Consider the following 19,597-nt stretch of genomic DNA (forward strand, 5'->3'; position numbering starts at 1 on the left):
TCACCCCCCCCCTTCCTCCCTCTCTCCTTTCCCTTCCCTTCGCCGCCGCCCCGGGGAGACGGTGGTGCCGCGCTCTCCCGCCCCTCGCCCGGAGAAATCTGGTCGCTGCCGCTCCCCCCCCGACCCCGTCCGCCGGGGCCGCGGGCTGGGAAGGGAAGAGTACCGGGGGGAGGGAGCTGCTGCCGCTTACCCACTGACATCTGGAACTCCCTCTTCTCTCTGGTGTGCTTGCTCTTCCTTCCCTAACCTCTTCTGTCGGCTATAAACTGGTTGTGGCGAAAGCCTGTTCTCTGAGCTGGGAAGGTAGGTGTCTGCAGCCTGGGATGTGTTTGTTACCCTTGGTGGGTCGGAGAGCTGGCGTCACGGGAAACGTGCTTCATCCCGGTCTCCAACGGAGGTGGCATGACGAGTGTGTGCAGTAGAGAGGAGATTCCCTTGGAGATGTGAGTTGCATGCGGCCGCGGTCAAACTAAGCTAGCGCTGGAGGTCCAGGCTGAAAGTGCAATGAGGTCTGTATCAGAACGCGGTGCTTGCGTCCTCGCATCTGTCGGCAGCCGTGAGGGACACGTGTAGGGGCAGGAGCGATGGCGTCTCGGTGCGGTGGTGGCCATGTGTTGAGCCGTAACAGCCACAGCAGCACTGCCACAGCACTGCGAATGCTTGTCTTAGCTAGTCCAAATAATAGCACCTTCCTAATGTTTCTTTCTCCTGTTTCATTCTCTAGCTCTGTTGAAACTACATCATGGCTTGCCAGTTTGCATTAACTTGCTCCTTTTTTGTAATGGCACGGTGTAAACAGTAATGATGTTAGTTATATGGGTCAGGGAAGGGGGAGTTTTACTCTGTAAAAAGCTGTGACTCCTCTGGACCTCTGGGTGTTGAGAGCTTGGGAAATGTCTTCAGTATCTGAAGATGTGCTTCATGGTCAGTCTTAGGAAATGGTAGTTTTGGATGTTGGCTTCTTAATCAAATAAGAGCAGTACTTCAGTAATAAATCTAAGCACTTTCTTGTCGTGTTCAGTGGGGGGTGCTCAGTTAAATGGGTCTGGCTCATGAAGTCTCTCTTGCCTGAAGATGTCTCTAGCATCAGTATGAACCTAATGAGCAACGTTACTTGGTACCTGTAGCTAAATAGCATTAAAGAACAGTATTATGGTGAATGATGCACTGCTCTGAATAAATGTTACATGAAAGAGAGCTTTTGGAGAATAACAGTGGATCCATGTAGTCCAGTAGGAGCAATCTTTATTCAGATCAGAAGTTTTATGAAGCTATGCTGTAGCAGGGCTTGAACTTCCATGCTGTCTTTATAACCAGTGAAGCAGTTTTGTCTGTCCTGATAATTGACATTACAATACCTTTATAACCAGGCAAAAGTTTTGCACTATGTATATACTTTGGTCTACTTGAATCGTACGTGCATATCCTAACTAATCTTGAGTAATCAAGGAAAACAAAATATATTAAAATTAAGACTATAAGAGGCATGTGACCTGAGAGTTATCCAGCTGAAAGAATGTAGGTTTACCCTTACTCCTGCCCCAGTGACTACCTGGGGTGTAGACTCTTGACCTTGCCCTGCAGTGTAGTATCAATTTACACAGCTTCCCCTGCCCCTGTGTAGCATTTGGATCACAGATGGCCTAATCTGATGCCTCAGTGTGCTGGAGGGTTGACAGACTTTTTGTTTTGCCTTGGACTTACTTCCTACTAGTAGGGGGGAAAAATGCAGGCAGTGAATAACATGAAGTCTCTTGACACCTGCAACTTTAAACACATTGTGTTATAGATTTCAGTGAAACTCTAACCAAGATAAAAATATTTAAATGTTGAATGGGAAAGATACTGGATATAGGACCAAATTCTCTTCCTCTTCTCCCTAGCTCCCACGTGATTGAGACAGGCCCTTAGAAGAAGATAGGTCTTAAGCCTGTGTGTCTAAAGGAGGAATCTGTTTTAATTTTTTGCCATAAGAAGAATAGCTGCTGTTGATTGTGGACTTTTATTCTAACTATCACGTTTTCCCTGCCTTTCCACCTCCCACGTGCACTTTGATATCTGCTCAAATGACTGAGGTAACTCCCCAGATAGTGACTTACAGGTATTGATAACCTCATACCTAGTATCTCCACTAAAGAGACCGTGAAGCCTCCAAGAAAAAACTTCTTTAATTATGTCATAGTGAAAGTTTAAAACTATGTAGAGCGGCTTCAGTTGAGGACTGAACTCTTAATCTTGGTGTGGTAGCCCATTCTACCACAAAAAGGGCTACCAGCAGCATACTCGTGGTCCCCAAGGTAATTCTTACAGTCACTTGATATGGAGCTTGCCTTTTTTTTTTTTTCCTCCTCCCTCTCCTGCCTGCACTTTCCCCATAGTAAGTGAAGATGGGGAAGAAAAACAAATTTCGCTGTCTCCACAATGTTGGACAGAAAAAAAGGTAAGGCTGTCACTTCAAGTTATGGTGACCTGACTTACCCAAAAGCTCACCGCAGTGGAAGCAGGTGACTCTGACTGTGTGTGTCTGACTTACTTGCTCCTATGTTAAGTCAAACCATTCTTTGTGCAGGTTCATCTCTCCCAACATATGTTTTCTAAAAGGGAAGGAAGGGAAAAAGAGCTTTACTGTGAGTTTTGGTGATTTAAATGGGTTTATTGAAAGGTCTGACAAGTGCCCAAGATGGAGCAGAGATAAGAAACTAAAAGATGAGGCAGCACAGGAGGGAGGAATGTCTTCCTCTTTGTGTGGCATTAAGCTATTAACAATGTGTTTGGTCACCTGAAACTTAAGTCTAAGGTTGTTCTTAAGTGTCCTTAAGGGAACTCCCTCCCTCATCCACTTTTCTACCGTGTAAGGGAGAGAGAACTCAGGGAAAGCAGTCTTTGATGCCATGAGAAAATAAATAAAAATTCTCTTTATCTCTTGTCAGGATCATAATTCTTTCTTTTTAAATGATACTAGTATTCTGGCATTAAACTACTTTCATATTCTGTAATCTAAAAAAAGGAAACACTGCAGATTTCTGTGGTATCTGTCCTTCAGTACTGTGATGGGGCTGTGTCTGCATTCTGTGAGCATGTGCTGATCTGCAGTGCTGGGGGGGGGGTGTGTGGGGGTGTGTGTGCTGCAGGTCCGTTTGCAGCTCTGCAGTGCTGCAGGCAACAGCTTCCTTACTCCGTGCAGTCCAGTGGACAGTGGTCAACTTCTTCTGTCACTGGGAAGCTTGAGTGGCCTGGACTGCAGAGTTTCCTTCTTCTGCATAGTGTTGTTGCGTGTCCCTCCTTGTTTTTCTTATGGAGAGACATTTTATATAGCGTGGCATAAATATGTAAATAGAATGACATTTCTAGGAAATAGTAAAAACATTTTTCACTGATACTGAGACTTTATTCTGGTTTATTACACTTTCAATTTGTCAAGCAAAAAAACCCCAGATAATTAGAGTATCTTAGCTTGTGACTGATGTCTTCGTTAGGCACTGTACATATACTCTGTGCCAGTCACACAGATCTATTGTTTGACTGCAAATCAGGCTTCTTCATTAAGATGGGTAAACAACACTTAAAGAACGAAGTTGAGTAACCCATGGTAATATTCCTGTAATCAGTGGAAGAACTACTAAATACGTTTATCTTTAGACCAAACTCTCATTAAGACCAAGTCAGATTAAAGTAAGTTCTGCAGAGGTGACTGGAGCAATAAGGAAAACATTCTCTGTGGACAACTGTGTTTTAGTCCCTTGCCTGACTATACAATCACTGACAGGTTATTGTAAGTGATTAGGGAATGTACTTATCAATATGTGATTGCTGCTGTAATGCAAGAATTTGTAAGATTGGAAAAATTGGTGTCTTCTAAAGAGTTTGGCCCTTCACTGTTCTGATCCACTCTTTGGCAGTATGTTGAAAATAGTAAAGAATTACTTGGTTAAATTTTAAAACTGCTGTAGAATCGATTTGTTGGGTGTATGTGTAGGTATTTATTTTTTTGTTTTCTCTCCTCTCCATGTCCTACCCTGTGCTGGTTCAAGAAGCCAACTGAAAACTTCGCTGCTGCCCAGCCATTCTCTAGCAGTGGGGCTATCTGCTGCTTGGGTGTTGAGGCACCCTGAGCTGCAAGCAGTACTCCTGCAAAAAAGGAGGAGGCTGGTAGATGGCTCGTGGTGGGGAAGGTGAGGCTGCGGCAGTTTTGTTTATGTTTTTTGGTCATGAAACTAGTTCTGAGTAAGGGAAGGAGTTCTAGTCTTCCAAGCAGAAGAACATGTGAACTAAACCCAGAAATACTAAATACTTACATCACTTTAAGCTTACTATTTAAAGACTGTTGGAATGCTGTGTGATACAGGGCAATACGCTAAACAGCAGATGCGTGTGTATAGGATGGGTGACTTGGGAGAGTGAGATGGCTGGACCACTCTGCACACCCTGTACAATGCTTTTGCTTTAGGTGCCGTTCTTCCTGTTTGGGAGTGTTTACTCTTGCCGTCACTGAAGGCAGCCCTCTCTGTGATGATTAAAGTATTGCTGTTCAGTCAAGGAAGGCTTTCTTATATATGGGTTAGCACTTCCTGATTGCCCTAGTTCAAATAAAGCTTCCTCCCCTACTACTTGTGACTCAGACATATGTGTCACCATCCTTATTTTCCATGTCATCTGGATGCTAAATCTTTTTTCTAGTACATGAATACATTGTTAAGCTCTGACAGGTTCATGTGAAAGAGCAACTTGTCTTCAAATGGCCCTGTCCACCAGGTGCCATGAGATCATACTCATTAAGTTGACTCTCAGTTCATTGGAAACATGGTTGTTACCTAAAACAGGGAAAATCTTCCCTCCCCTATTGTGCTTTCTCCAACATGTGAGACCAAATACTCTGATTGTGACACTGTCCCTTGCTACTGATCATGGCAACAGTCACTTTTTATTTTCCCCCTCATAAAGAGAGATGCTCTACCCAGAGACTCTCTCCATCTTGCTAGCAAGCCTATAGAAATACTTCAGGTTAGAACTCAACTAGTTAATGAACATTGTTCAAAGCCAGCAGTCTGGTTCTTGCTCTGCCAGGTATTGCTGTTAACGTGTATCTTGTACTCTGGCTAACCCCTTCCTCAAAAAGAGAAGTTCTTGCACTTGCTTTTTACAGCAATGGGTAAATCCTAATTCACCTTCCTGTGCCTGCCCAAGAGCCAAATCTTGAACTCAGCACTATAATCGTTGCTCTTGGCGTAATAGAGGATGATGCTTGTCAGCAGTGAGGTTCCTTACCAGCTGCTTGAGTCTTGGTGACTTTTTAACCTTAAACAGACAGAAGGGTTCTTGCAGTGTGCTTATGTGAAGGTGGTGACCATTGCTTAAGGGAGTAGGAGGGAAGGGACTTCTGACATATTTTCTGTAGAAAATGAAGTACCACACTGCAGCTAAATGATCAAATAGCTCATCTCTTGAAGCTGAGAGGTCCTTCCTCACCTTTATAGCTGCTTGGGTACTTACTGAGCCTGTGCTGAGCTTATTCAATACACTGACCTGGTTTTAAAGAGTTGGATACCACGAACTCGTACTGACTAAAAGCAGCTTGGTTTGAAACCTGCACAGTTACTGCTCTGGTGGGAGGGGAAGTATTGACTACTGGTTGCCTGCTACTGCACAGCTTTATGTCGGACTGTTGCACTGAACAGATGCTGATGACAGGATAAAGCTGCGATAGTTCTGTCCATGACTGCGCTAGAGCCACGGAAGCAGGTAGCACAAAGAGGTGACTTAACTCTGGAAAGCACCTGATGATGAGAGGTAACTTGAGCTTTGTATCCTTCCAAGTGACCTGGATTTATCCCTGACAACTGATAATGCTCTTTCCAGAATTAGTCCAGGAGAATTAAAACAAACTCACTCTGGATGATGGGCAGGAAAAAAAGAAAGTGCCAAACAGAATTACATAGAACCTTGTTGGCAAGATACACCACCCACAGAAGTGTGGCTTTAAAAAAAGTCAGATTCATCGGCATGAATTTGATTATTCCTATATCTGCTCAGGGGGGTGGGGGTGCCAGGGGTTGGTTCGTTTCCCTATCCTGCAAAGGAAACTCCTCCTTCTTGGGGTTTAATAAGTTAAAATCGTTGACTGTAGACAACTGAAAAATCCACAAACACTGGAAATTCAGATAATGGATGACTAGCAAATGGCGAGTTTTAACCCAGTTTTATGACAAAAATTAAAACTATTCAAAGCTATCCGGAAGAATCAAGATTTCCTTAAGATACTGTTTTGTTGGAACAATATAGTTGCCACTACATCGGTAAATACTAGTCAGTTCAGCTGCAGCAATAGACCACCTCTCAGTCCCGCCTGTAAGTAGACCCATAATCAGTTGTCCGGTCAGAGTGGTGTAGTCCTGCAGCTTAAAAACTGGAAGAGGGCTGTGCCGCTTATATTGCGGATCTTCTGCTCATCTCTTCTTGTTTAACGATCAACTGCTAATGAGTTGACCCACTTTCTGGGAGGAGTTTTCCTTTCCAAGTTATGAGACTGATCTCAGAGGCACAGAACTAAAAACTGACTATTGATAAACTTGCATTGTGTCTTCTGAACTAGTTTTGCCAGATTCTCTGGTACGTGAATCCTAGCACAGTCAGGTCCAGCTTTTAAAATCAAGACTCCTTGCTCATAGAGGTCAAAAATGCACCTGAGTAAGCTTCTTTAGCAGAATGAGATACAGAAAAATGTTGAAACTGTCTGGTGCACTCTTTCTGTTATTGCATGGAGTTACAGGATTTGAAACAACCAGTTCAAGAAGCATTAATAGTCTGGTCTTGCTCTGTTATAGACTTTACTGATTCATCTTTAAAAAGGTATAACCAAGAAGCAGTCTGACTCAGAAGTGTGTTCAGGTGCTTCAGTTTTATTTGTATTGTACTTCAACACAGTTGGTATCTCTTGTTCATGTGACATCTTGATACCTGGCAATGGCAAAATACTTGCCTTTTTAAATTTGAAATTAAAAAAGCTTTGTGTCAGATCAGGGCACCCATCTTGGAATGGCTATAAACCCTGATTCTACTAAATGCTACCAAAGGTATGTAGGAGCCATATCAATACAGCCTTATTTCTGTGATGCTGCTGGTGAAACCATGGATCTTGCTAGACAGCCTGGATATTAAGTGTCTCCTCTCCTTTGGCTGCCATTCCTAATCATGCAGCTTTCAGAGGGGCCACATGGGGCTTGCTTGATCTCCTAAGGTAGCTTTGAGATGTTAGCTGGCCATCCCTGGTATAGATGAAGGGTCATAGGTTTTTGTTACATGATCCCTTTCCTAGGGAAGGAGGAAGCTGTACCAAAACCAGGAGCTTTACTCAGTTTTTACCTTAAGTGTAGAAGGGATTATGTATCAAACTTCAGCATCTTAGATGGCTTCTGCCTCTCTTAGAATAAGGTAGAATCTTTCCCTCAAATTAATCTTAGTGCATTTTTGTCCCTTTAACTTTGTTCTGTTATTGCAGATTTGCAGGTTACTGTAAGCCTGTTCTGCTTGACTCTTAGGTGACTGAGTCATTGAAACTTAACAGTAGGTGCAGTATTCTCTGAAACCAGAGTGCTGGTATGAGAAGGAATGCATATGTATCTAAGCTTGTCTGCTTTATTTTGAGGTATCCAAAGGGCAATGGACTGTGCTTACCTTCAGCTGAAGGGCCTGGTTTAGAAGCTAGTGATGGAGAGGCCTGAGAGAATAGACTTCTGATTATAACCAGGGAACCTTCTGATGTGCAGCAAGCTAATGGGGAGCATACAGGGCCCTTAAGGGGTCAAGAGGGCATTTAAGACGAGATACAGAAGGGAGGCAGTGAGATTAAGCCCTGCAAATAGCTCTGGTCAGGAGCTGTTCCCCATTAAATTCCAAACATCATCTTCTTAGTCAGTGTCTCGTTTTCTTGGTGTTTCTTGAGTGCATTATGTAGCTTTTTGGCAGCCCAGGGAAATTAAGGCTTCGATTTTGTTTTGTTAGGTGAGCCTATACTGCAGTACTAGTATTCAGTGAAAATATTCCAATTGTGTACCCATGGTGACTGGGTCTCATGATAATGGAGATCCTGGGGATGGAACGGAGGTCACTATTTCTGCGTGCAGACACAGTCTTACATCATTCTTTCTGTCTCTTGAATCTTAAGACTCCAGTCATCAACACAAGAAAATGAAATCTCTAATCATTAATATGTAGAAACTTAAGATCGTGGATCTAATGCTGATAATTTCTACTGAAACTGGAAAGTGACACCAGCTCTATTATACGAGTACTGGAAGAGTTTCTGTGCTGTGGCAGTATTCGTTATACTCAAGTATCATAAGCAATGTTGTATAAATATTTTTTTACAAATTTTGCAATTTCTGGTTAAATGGACTTCTTAGGAAGTCTTCGGAATCCATACAAAACAATTGCTCTCATAGCTGTAAAATATATAGGGTATTCTCATTTTTCCTTAAAAAACTCTATTTAAATCTAGCCTAATACAGACCTTATGTTCTCAAAATGTACTGTTAGACACTACAGACTTCAGTGTACCATGAAAAAAATCTGGTTCTGATAACTAAAAATACTCCTCTTAGACATGGTGGCATGCAGCATTTGTACAGTATAAAATGACATTCTGGTGGATGATAAGTAGACAATCTTATGGAAATTCCAAGTTCCTCTGTAGCACCACCACTGTAAGACCTGACTTTGTTAAAGACTATTTAAATATAAAATATTGTTATGCTTGTAAGACTCATTGGAAAAAGAGCATTTACATTCCTAACAACTAATTGCCTATTATATTTCTAGAAACTGAATGGTATTTCAGGTTAGGGTGTGTAGCTATATGGGAAGTGCTCGAAAGCCTCTTGCTGTGCACTCCCACAAAACAAAGATTAAAATGGAAAAATAGTTATAACTTCTGGAGATTAAAAGGGCACTGGTCTTAAATGACATTCAGAGCTGGTGTCACTTGCAGTAAAAAAAAAAGTGGAAAAAAAAAAATCCCTCCCTGCCTTGCCAACAGCTGACCTTGACAATTCAGTTTCCTTTGCTGTATTGTTTTCCCTGTCTAAGTCCAGTGCTTTAGGTAGATTGTTTGTAGAAGATCTTGATCTTTGGGGGCGTATACATGGTTTTGTATCTGTGGGTCTTTTAATTCTCTAGACAATACAGTCAAAGCCTTTAAGAGTGAATGTGATACTGGGCACATAATGCAAACAGCGATTAAATATTTAATTTCCCCTAAAAAGGGAAGGGTTACAGTGGGAGAAGTCAGTCTCGCTTGCTCTGGCTGCAGCCAGCTGGATCCTTCCCCACCCCATAAGCAGCATTGCAACACCAGGCACTGCTGACCTCTCCCTTTCCAACCTCTCCCCCAGCTCTAGCGTCTTTTACTTTTGGCTATTAGTCTGAGGGTCTTCAATCTTTCTGTCAGTAATCGGGGCAATTGGCCTCTGCTCCACTGGGTGAACTGCTAATGAGTTCCGGATGGTGGTTGATCTGCCAGTCCAACTTCAACCATCTCTGCCCCCTGAACAGAGCGGAGCCTGGGGCGCAGCCTTTGCTTGTGACCGGGAACTGGCTCGCTCAAGCTGCGTGTTAGCTGCATAATAGAGCAGGCTGGGACATATTGCTCTCTTGCCTCTCTGCGTTTTTTATTTTGTATTTGTACTTCTGTAAATGCTCATGCAAGAGACAACTGTGTGATTTTTAGACTAACAGCTACTTAGTGCTTCTAGAAGTCCAGTTTTTTGATTGAAATGTAGATATAAGGGAGAATACACTTGTCTGTGTGAATATTTTTAAACAAGTGTTGTAACCTGTTCTAACGGATTGGTAATGTAGATAACTGAACTGGTGCTCCCATGTAGTACTTAATTGTTGAATGCGGAGAAACTAGAACATGATGCGGTTCTCTGTTAGTAAATGACTGGACTAGAAATACTCTTGTGTTGAGGCTGGTCCAGGTCAGAGGAAGGTTTCCTTCGCTTCCTGCCTCCACCACCCTTGCCTTGGCTCAACCAAAAGTGTAAAGCAGTTGTTTAGTGAAACTATTGTCAGCTGGCCCAGGTTGCTGGTCTGGCTTCTCTGCTAACCAAATAATAGATCAGAAAACAAATAAAAATGTAAGTAGTGTATAATTGCAAGTAGAATAGTAGCAGAGATTAGAATGTAGTTTGCGATTTTAAATACGTATATCCTGTTCACTGAAGCCTAGCACAGCTTCTGGTGTTATCAGAACAATCAGTGTGCTGGTATTAGAAATAGTTTGCATTCCTTGGAGTAGAAAGTAAGCTAAACTCCTTTAAAGTGGCTAGGAGGCGAGTTGTGGACTACCCACTCCTCTTGGCTACTGAAAATAAATGGTGTATTGATTTTTCTCTTGTACATCCCTCACCTTTAGGTTTCAAAAGTATAAATGCTTTCTTCTCAATCTCTTCTTCCTCTTAGTAGTTTTCTGTTTTCCCAGAACCTCCTGTCTAAGAGGCTTTGATTCTTTCTCTTGACTACTTGTGGAAAAAAAACCCCCAACTTTCGGCACATCTGCTTTTTGCAAAGGACAGTGCCTTTTACAGATGCTCCCAAACTCTCTCCAGCAGCATGAGGTTGACCTGTCTCAGTTTCTTTAAATCTCTCGCGTACTTCCTTACCCTAGGCTGTACATTGCAAAATGAGCAGCGAAGCAAACATGGTTGTCCTGGCTGAAACTCAAAAATGCATGTGTAAGAGTGGGAGAACTTTCTCCCTTGCCGTCAGTAGTCATTACCATCTGTTTAGGTTCAGCTCAGAATCATGGCATTTATCTGTCTGTGGGGTTATTTAACAGCATCATTTATCTTAACAAGAACGTAAGCTATGAAAAATACTTTTTTCTTAAATGAGCAGCCTTTGGCTGACTAACTGATCTGTTTTGAGGATGTCATGCACTGTGTTTTATCGAGATTATTTCTCTGATACAGCCAGAATTCCTGTTTGACACCCCTACACCCCTAACTTAACTGTAAATTGTGGATTTCTTTATAAAGGCCAAAGCTGACTTTCTGTCAGCACACCAAGTGCAAAATGTATTGATCCTGTTTTTCAGGATAAGTGTAGAGAAACATAAAAATTCTTTTCAATCTCATGTTAAATCTAGTACAGTTTCTCATAATTAGCATTTACTTGTGAGTTCAGTACAGCATGAGGAAAAAAATGGTTAATAAGCAAACTAGAATAGTCTCATTTGCCGTAGTCTCCCTTAAGGGTAACTGCCTTTCTCCCATTCTCCCTGTTTCTAGATATTAATTTGTTTAAATGAGAAGAACTTCCTGATTGAGGACCAGGTAGGAGTCTTACGTGTCCTGGAGAACTTGAAACACCAATTTAGCACAATTAAGATGGCAGAGAGCCTCAAGCGAAGATTTAGTCGCTTCCACAGATAAGGAAGCCAATTGAGTTAATTAAAGGATGTTTACAAAAATACTGTGCATTCCTTTGAACTAATTAGAACTGTGGAGAAGGCACCACTGACCAGGAAACAGTTTCATGAGGTGTGTAGGCTGATCTGAGACTGTGGCCTGTCTGTCCTTGTTCTCCCTTCTTCCATACCCTTGGCTACGTGTTCCTATTCTGCCCTTCACACCAGCTCTCAGTCATGCACTCAGCCAGATGAGCAAGTGCTCCTGAGAAACTGGTGTTATTTGGGCGTGGGCTTTTTTTTTTTTTTTGAGAGAGAGGTGGTTGTGAAAAGCTAGTGCCATGGCAAGGAAGGGGATAGCAGTGGATGGCTGGAGGTGAGGGAGGGCAGTCTGGGTTGTCTTGAGTTGTTCTTGAAAGTGTAGCCAGCTTTTGTGAACTCCACGCTTGGTTCTGAACTAGATGGTACAGTATAACTGAAATTGTTAGAAACTTCAGCAGTCTCTTTCCTTTCAGATATAAAACTTAAATTGTCTTAAAATGGAAGACCTATCTAAAACTGTGTCTATAGACTTAATTAGGAAAATGTTCCTAAATTTTAAGTAGAACATGACAGTATTTTCAGACCCTGAAGCTACCTTCTGTTGAACAATATTCTCTGCTGGTTTTAAATATTTTCTTCCAACAGTCTCCTGTAAAAGAGGTTAATTCAACTATAAGTGCTGTGGTTTTTTTCCCTGTTTAGGGAAAAATATCCCATGCAGCTTGCTGGCAAAGCCAAATGGACACCTGAATATAAATGCTGTAAATCAGAATAATAGTGCAGTGTTACACACATTGTAAAAAGATCATAGTTTGGTATCCAGCACTTCTGTTTGTAGGATAAATTGTGAAACTTGTATGACTTTTTTGTTTTCATCTTAAAATTGTTTGAAATATAACAAACCAACACTTTTTTTCATTAAGCAGCCTTTTTTCTTTTTTCTTTTTCTTTTTTTTTTTACCAAAGGAAAAAACACCTTCACCTGCCTCTTCCCATGGGTGTTGTTTTTTCTTGACATTCGCTCTCTGTGGGTAGAGAACCCTTCTCACAGTGACTTCTTCCCTAGTCTCCCAGCCTGGACTTAACTTCCCTTCCTTCCTTACAGGCTTTTGTGTCATGCCGTGTTGTCCAGCCAGATGTGATTAAATATGAGTTCCCTGAAGGCTATTGATATTACTGTAACTATCTATAGGTTTTCAATGGGAATTGCACTACAACTGGCTTGACCCTACAAATTAGAGTTGGAAACTCCTTGTGAACTCAGCATAGCCCCATGTAACTGTGTCAGCTAGCTTACCTTCACTCTGTACAAATGTGTGTTGTGCTGTTCTTACAGTTCTAGCCAAAAAGTTAAGGCTGTTTCTTCCCTGCAACACCTGTCCAGTAACTGAAGTACCAGTCTTGCCTCCCTCCTCTCCCTCTCCATCCTGTGCACTTTTATTATTGTCCGTGTGTATGAAGCTTTTTCACCTTTCTTTCATACGTAAAGCCTTCAAATCTCTACAGTCTCTTTTTCTGTTCAGTTTTGTTACTACTTGTGAGGCTTTCAGGGTTAGCCAGAGTCTATTTGAATCGGCATTACAAGAGAAGTGCCTCCCAGCCTTTTTACAAGGTCTTGGATGAGCCAGTTCCAGAGCACTAGAGTGACCAGGTTGTTTTCTCTGTATAATTAAAGAGGAGAGAAACCAGATCAGAGGACTACCGTCTGTTTCTTGCTACTGCCTAGCAAAACAGCGCAGAACCTGTTGGTCACTAGTCCTTGACAAGATCAACTAGATGAATTTTAACAGAAAATAGAGAAACTCCAATTCTGAGGCCGAAGCATGGGGAACTTCAAGGAACAGTCTTTCTTTTTACAGCTGAAGGTCATGCTTTAGAGGGTATGAATAACAGCCGAGCCATGATATCCCTTAAGGTATAAAGTTACCTAGATCAGAAGAGCACCCTCAGAGGTTACTGCTGGTGCTGGTTAGGTAAAAAGGAAAAGGAGGTGCGTTTTGAAGAGGACAAAGCATGAGAGTTGATTTACAAGATTACCTTTTAGCCATGTCATCTTTCACTAGATCTTGGTCACCCTTTCCTCCAGTTTGTAGACGCTAATGAAACTGAACATACATGCATTCCTCAGAAGTTCACAGTACAGTAAGCCTGCTTAAAGGTCATGGAGGTGCTTGGCACCTGTGAAGGCAATACTGGCCTGTTATGTATATTAGTGAAAATTTCAGGACCGTTTGCTTACATGTAGAAGTGTTCTCTCCTTGGACAAGGAGCAACAGTAGAAATGCTGCTAATTGTTTGGGCTAGGTTAACATTCAGCTAAACACCATTTCGCAAAGTCTTCTACTCCACTGCTGGAAAGCAGTGCACCATGTAGACTGCAGCAGGATTTCTAACAGCAATGTGAAAAATGGAAATGGGCAGCTAGTATAAGATGTGTAACCAACTTCCAATTTCTCCTATTCTTTTTACTGTGGACTATACAAATGAATTTTGTGGTCACTTTGGTGAAACTGTCCTCATCTGACCCCTTTATTTGCTGTTCTCCCCCCACCCCCCCATCCCCTTCCCAGATCTCATGGTTGAAAGTAAAAACATGTTTCTTAATTCCAACTCTAGATTACACACTTTCAAAGTACTTTCAAAGTATTGCATAGTATAGTCAAATCAATCTGGTTTAACAAAAAGGTGCATCCATTTCTCTCAATGAAACAGATGTTGAAAAGAACAAAAATGTATGAAGAAATATTTAAATATAAAGGGATCAGAAAAATTTGGACAACTGCTGGTTATGTAAAAATTCTCACAAACTAGTTTTTATAAACAAATTCCATGTAAAGAAGATTATTTAATGGGAAGAAAAGAAAGTTTAAATATTGAGTTCCTTTCTTCTTTGTTTAATGAATACTGAGTGCATAGCACTTACTGTCAGGAATTCTCCCCAGTTAGAAAAAAAAAAAAAGCCCTCAAGCTTCTGTTTTAACTAGGTTAGAGCGAGTAATTCTCTCTGCTGCAGTTACGCAACAAAAAAACCCCAACCTTCATATGCAAACTGATTGTCTGTTTTGCTGGTAGGCTTAAAACACTGTTTGTCAAACTTAGAGTACTTTCTCTTTTTCATGTACAGTCATGTAATAGCTCTCTTAGATTGCAAGAAATTTGGAATTTTTGAGATAAGAACTCTGTCGTGTTTGCAAGTGAATTGCTGGAGTGTCCTCTGGTTTCTGCACTGGAGCAGTCAGAGCAGATATTTCAGCAGCCAGTAAAAATGAAATAGCCTGTCCTAATGAAGTTAAATCCAGAAACAAAACCAAAGCAAAATATCCCAAAATCTTATTGTAAAAACTGAGCAATATTGGAGAAAAAAGTTTGAGCTGGAAGGCCAAAAATGTAATTGAATGAAACAGAAAAATTCTTGCTGTTGAGTTGTAACAGCTTTTCTTGTAACAGCTTTTCTTGGAAAACAAAGGTATTTGTCTTATGTAGTCAACTTTTGCAAAACACAAGCTGCTGCTTAAATTAACCATGAGGATATGATACTTCTGCACATGAAAATCTGGTGTCCTGTTTGAGAAGATAGGAGTGTGTCAAATAGGTAATGGCTTTGCCACACCATCATCCTGATGCTGGGTATGCAATAGCAGAGATAAAGACAGGAAATGTGGACTCTGACTTACGTTAGTGGAATCTTGCAGTGGCCTTGAGTGTAGCTGAAAATTGGCTCCAGACATGCGAACGTAGAGCAGTGTCCTTTGATCCAAGTGAACTTTCTGAGTTCTTCAGCGTGTCCCCCTTCATATTTGAAGGGCTGTGATTCTGTTTTGGCCACTTCTGCCATCTGCATTCTGTCAAGCTCTAACTCTTTTCTTAATTATTATAGCAGAGAAGGGAGAGAAACCTTTGAGATGCAGTTGATTCAAAGATATATCATCTTACTTTGTGAAAAACTTTGCTTAAAGTTGAACAAGCATAGTGCCGTTTGCATTTTTGTTCAGTTTTGCTATACAGGATGGTAAGCATCTGCTGAAGTGCTTTGCTGTATCAGCATCCCCAGTTGTCAAGGCTAAATGTGGACAGTCCTTAGGATTTGTGGAAAAAATTCCTCTGTGCTCCATAGGAGGCTTTAAATTCCTGCCAAACTGCCTTCTGTGACCATAGCGATTTTCTTAGAAGAGGAGTTGGGAGCTGGGGTATTACCAAGCACGTACTCGGTTTCAATATGCACTTTGTGAGCTTTTGCACTGTGACTTCGCAGCCCAAGGAAGGGGCTGGGATTTATCACTCTGTTCCTACTGTTTCCCTCTTGATGTCTTTTCTCCTAATGAAGTATATAGGAATAAGCTTATTTAAAACCCCTTTAAGTGACTTACCTGATAGTCACCTTACAAGTGTCACCAGAAATCACAGCAGTTTCTCATCACATGAACTTTGACATGTTTTTTGTTCTCAATATCGCAGTTTGTTTATATCATGAGTAGTCTTTTCTGCTTCAGTAATTGCACATGCCATCTAATTTACATATAGAGTGTGTATATGCCGAATTGCATATTACATGGATGTTGGGCAAAATACAAAGTTGAGTTTGCCCTTTTCTTAACCTTGTTTTAAACCAAAATCTAGTATTTTTTTTGTTTGGATATTTTGCAATTCTTGCATCATTGCCTAATTTATCCACTGTTGATCTATTACTTGCTCAGGAAACCAAAGGAAAGGGGGGGATAAGAAAGCAGAGTAAAATGACAAACTTGAGTTTCCCGAGGTCATTGCTCCTGCAAATGTCTGTTCCAGAGCTGACTCTTCTTGTCAGAAGTAAGTTACAGACCAGAATGTAATTGACAGAGATCTTGATGGCTTCTTTGGCATGACTGCCAGCATAGTGGAAGTGAACTTGTAGGAGAGGGAATAGGTAATATCACAGTGTAAGTTCAGAGCACTATCATTTGTACTTGAATCTCAGTTTCCATGCTAGTAACTTAGTATTTTCATGCGGAAATCTCCCAAAGTGTACAAAAGCTGTGTAAACGCAACTCTTGAAAGTACAAATATCATTACCTTGAGATACTGTGCATTCAGAGCATCCATATTTCCCGTTGTTCTCTCTGCAGTTCTTTTGTTTCCCTTACCTGCATGAAAACTAGTTGCATGAAATCTTTAACTCCCTAACTACGACAAAATCTGTATGTATTTTTGTCCTGTTCTCTGTAAATGCTGACCAGATTACAGTGTATAGAACAAGGCTGCTAACTCGGATACAACCTGATATTGTGGGGTGATGGTGAAGGAGGCGGCACAAAAAGCAGCCCGCCCTCAGTTACTGTTCAGTCATGTGAGTGGCAAGTGCTTTTCTTAAGTGTAATCTTGGTTCAGTGTGTGGCAACTCACCTTACTGATGAAAGGACTTTGAATTCTGTACTTTCTTGAGTTCTGTATCTGGTGGGCAACCTCAGAGTTCTTCTGAAGTAGACTTCTAGAAGAGATAAATTCGTATAAATACGATTTGGTAAGTGTGCGCATTGCATGATACTTAGGAAATTTGAGTTTTGCATGTTTGGTAGCTTCCTCCATGCATGTTTAAAGATGAATTTTTTTTTTTTTTTGATTTAACCACATGTATTTCTTGTTTTTGTTTTGTTTTCCTTCCCCCAACAGCTGGCTTACCCCTTGGTGTTCTAAACTTGGCCAAAATAAAACCGTATCAGAGAGGCTTTTTCTGTAATGATGACAGCATCAAGTATCCGTTCCATGACAGTACCATCACATCCACTGTCCTCTACACAGTGGGGTTCACCCTGCCCATTTTCTCTGTAAGTAGCTAATATATAGGGAGCTTTGGTGATGGGAGTAAAATGTATGCCTTCCAAGAGTTCAGCACTGTGACTGAGTTGAAGACAGTCTATATAGGTGAAATCCCATATATGTATACTGATAATGCATGTGAAAGGTACTGTTTCTACTTTCTGTTTGCACAGAAAATCTGGAACTAATCTCTAACTGCTAGTATCGCTAATCTTATTTGTTTTAGGAGCAGAAAAAAATTGAGATGAGGATTTAAACTGTATTAGTCTAGGCTTTTATCACTGGGGAGGAAAATACAACAGGCTTCCAAAATACTATGGAATAAATACATCTGTCATTTAGAATGGGTTAGTCTGATAACTCAAAACACTTGTGATGTTAAAACTTGCACTGTAGTGGTGTGCATAAACCTATACTAGTGACTGTTGCTCCCATATACTTTCTACAGAAAGAAGTCTAACTTGGCCTCTGTGTGTTTTCTTAGGTTTAAAATAAATGTGATGACTCTTTAAACCCTTCAAAATGGGTTACAGAGGCTGAAAATCTAGTTGCTTGTAGAAAAGAGGCTCACTGTTGTCAAGACCACATGATTTTTACAAAGAACAATTTAACTCTTCAGTAGATTTCTCTAACAATATTTTAAGCCTGATACTGTGTCAGAGTTTTTAGTTTTGAGCTGATTTAGAGATCCAAAATTTAACTATTCAGAATAGTCTTGAACCTGAAACTACATCCTGTTGTTTGTGGCTGCAATGGTTGACCAAACTGTATTAGAGACGGTCATAATCTTTGATCTCCTAATACATGTCTATGCTATATTAATCAGTGAGAAGTATATATTAAATTGGTTTAAGGATGGAAGCAGTCATTGTAGAAAAGTAAATGGAAATCTATGGAACCTCTACATGCATTACTTTAGTTTTCCCTTAAATGCTTGTTTATTAAAGCTTGCATTAGTCCTGTACAGTAAATAGAAGGTAGACACAACAGTTGTTATCATTAGTATAGTTTCACTTCTGAGGAAAATAGTCTGAAGTTTGTAATTTTTTACATGTACTGACATATATCTTCAGCACAACTTCAGGAAAATTTCTTTTTCCAGTAAGGTTCATATGTACCTTAATCGATAGGTGACAGGTGAAATAGCAATTGCAAGTCTGTGCAAGTCTGTGCAATTCTGAGCATCTAAAGAAGCATTTCAGTTACGGTTAGATAATCTGTTGAATTGCTTGATTTTTTTTTTTTTGTGTGTGTGTGTCTTCATTTCTAGATTTGAAATTGTTCCTGTAGTAGAAAGTCAATTGAGAGTGCATTTTTTTCTGGCTCTAAAGCAGTGGAGAAACATCTGACTTACAACTAATTTACTTAAAAGTGTAAACATCTAAGGGGTGGTATGGACAGCTATTGTAACTTTAACTGCCAAGGTATCTAAAATTATAACTTAGAATTAGACTTGTCACTGATTCCAGTCTATTCTGTTACTTTTCTTCTGTGATACTTTTGTAGGATTCACATAGTGTATTTTTATTGCCTGTCTTTGTGCAGGGGATTGGAGTGTATAATTGGAACAATCACTTCTGGCCTCCAGGCTGAGAAGTTAAAAAAAAAATAAATAAATTCCTGAAGCACTTGTAGATCTGTCACAACAGTACAGGCTATGCAGATTGGTTTTTTTCAGTCTGACCTTAAAGCAACACAGGTTTTCTGGAATCTAGTGAGAAAGTAATCACTGTAGTTTGTATATTGCTGCTCTGTGTAGTTAACATTTTAACCTAACTGGCTTTCTTAGTCTCATTTTTAGATTTAGGGTGTTCTTTAGCCTCATGCAAGAGTTGAAAAATCATTTACAGCTACTGAAAACTTAGAGCTAGGGTGAGCTGTAGAGGTAGGGAGTATGACGTCTGGGTTATTACAATTTACTGAGTTTAAAGTGGGTTCCAGTTGAATGCTTTCTAGCTTCAAGCTTACCTTTATTCAAAATGGACAGGGAAAGTTGATCAGTCTGGAGACAGGAGAACCTGACATTCAAACTGGTTTTTGTTTTGGACTGACTCAATGGAGGCTTTGAGACTTTTTCCAAGGCAGCTTAAGTTTTTGGAAGTAGTATTTTCCAGAGTCAATATCTTCAGCAGGGATACAGCTGGCTCATGAAAGCTTATTGGGCAGTAATGCTGATTATCCCACATCTAGTAAAAAATGTTATCCTGGCATGAGACTTTCCTGAAAGAGACAGGCTTCTCAATGAAGGAATTGATGGTAAAAATCGGATCTAATACTGTGCAAATAAGAGTTGATAAATTACACTTTTAGGCGAACTTTTCTTCCCTGATCAAAGACTGCCTGGAACGAGATACTTGT

Source organism: Cariama cristata, unplaced genomic scaffold (assembly GCF_000690535.1).
Source record: "Cariama cristata isolate BGI_N322 unplaced genomic scaffold, ASM69053v1 scaffold31733, whole genome shotgun sequence".
NCBI lineage: Eukaryota > Metazoa > Chordata > Aves > Cariamiformes > Cariamidae > Cariama > Cariama cristata.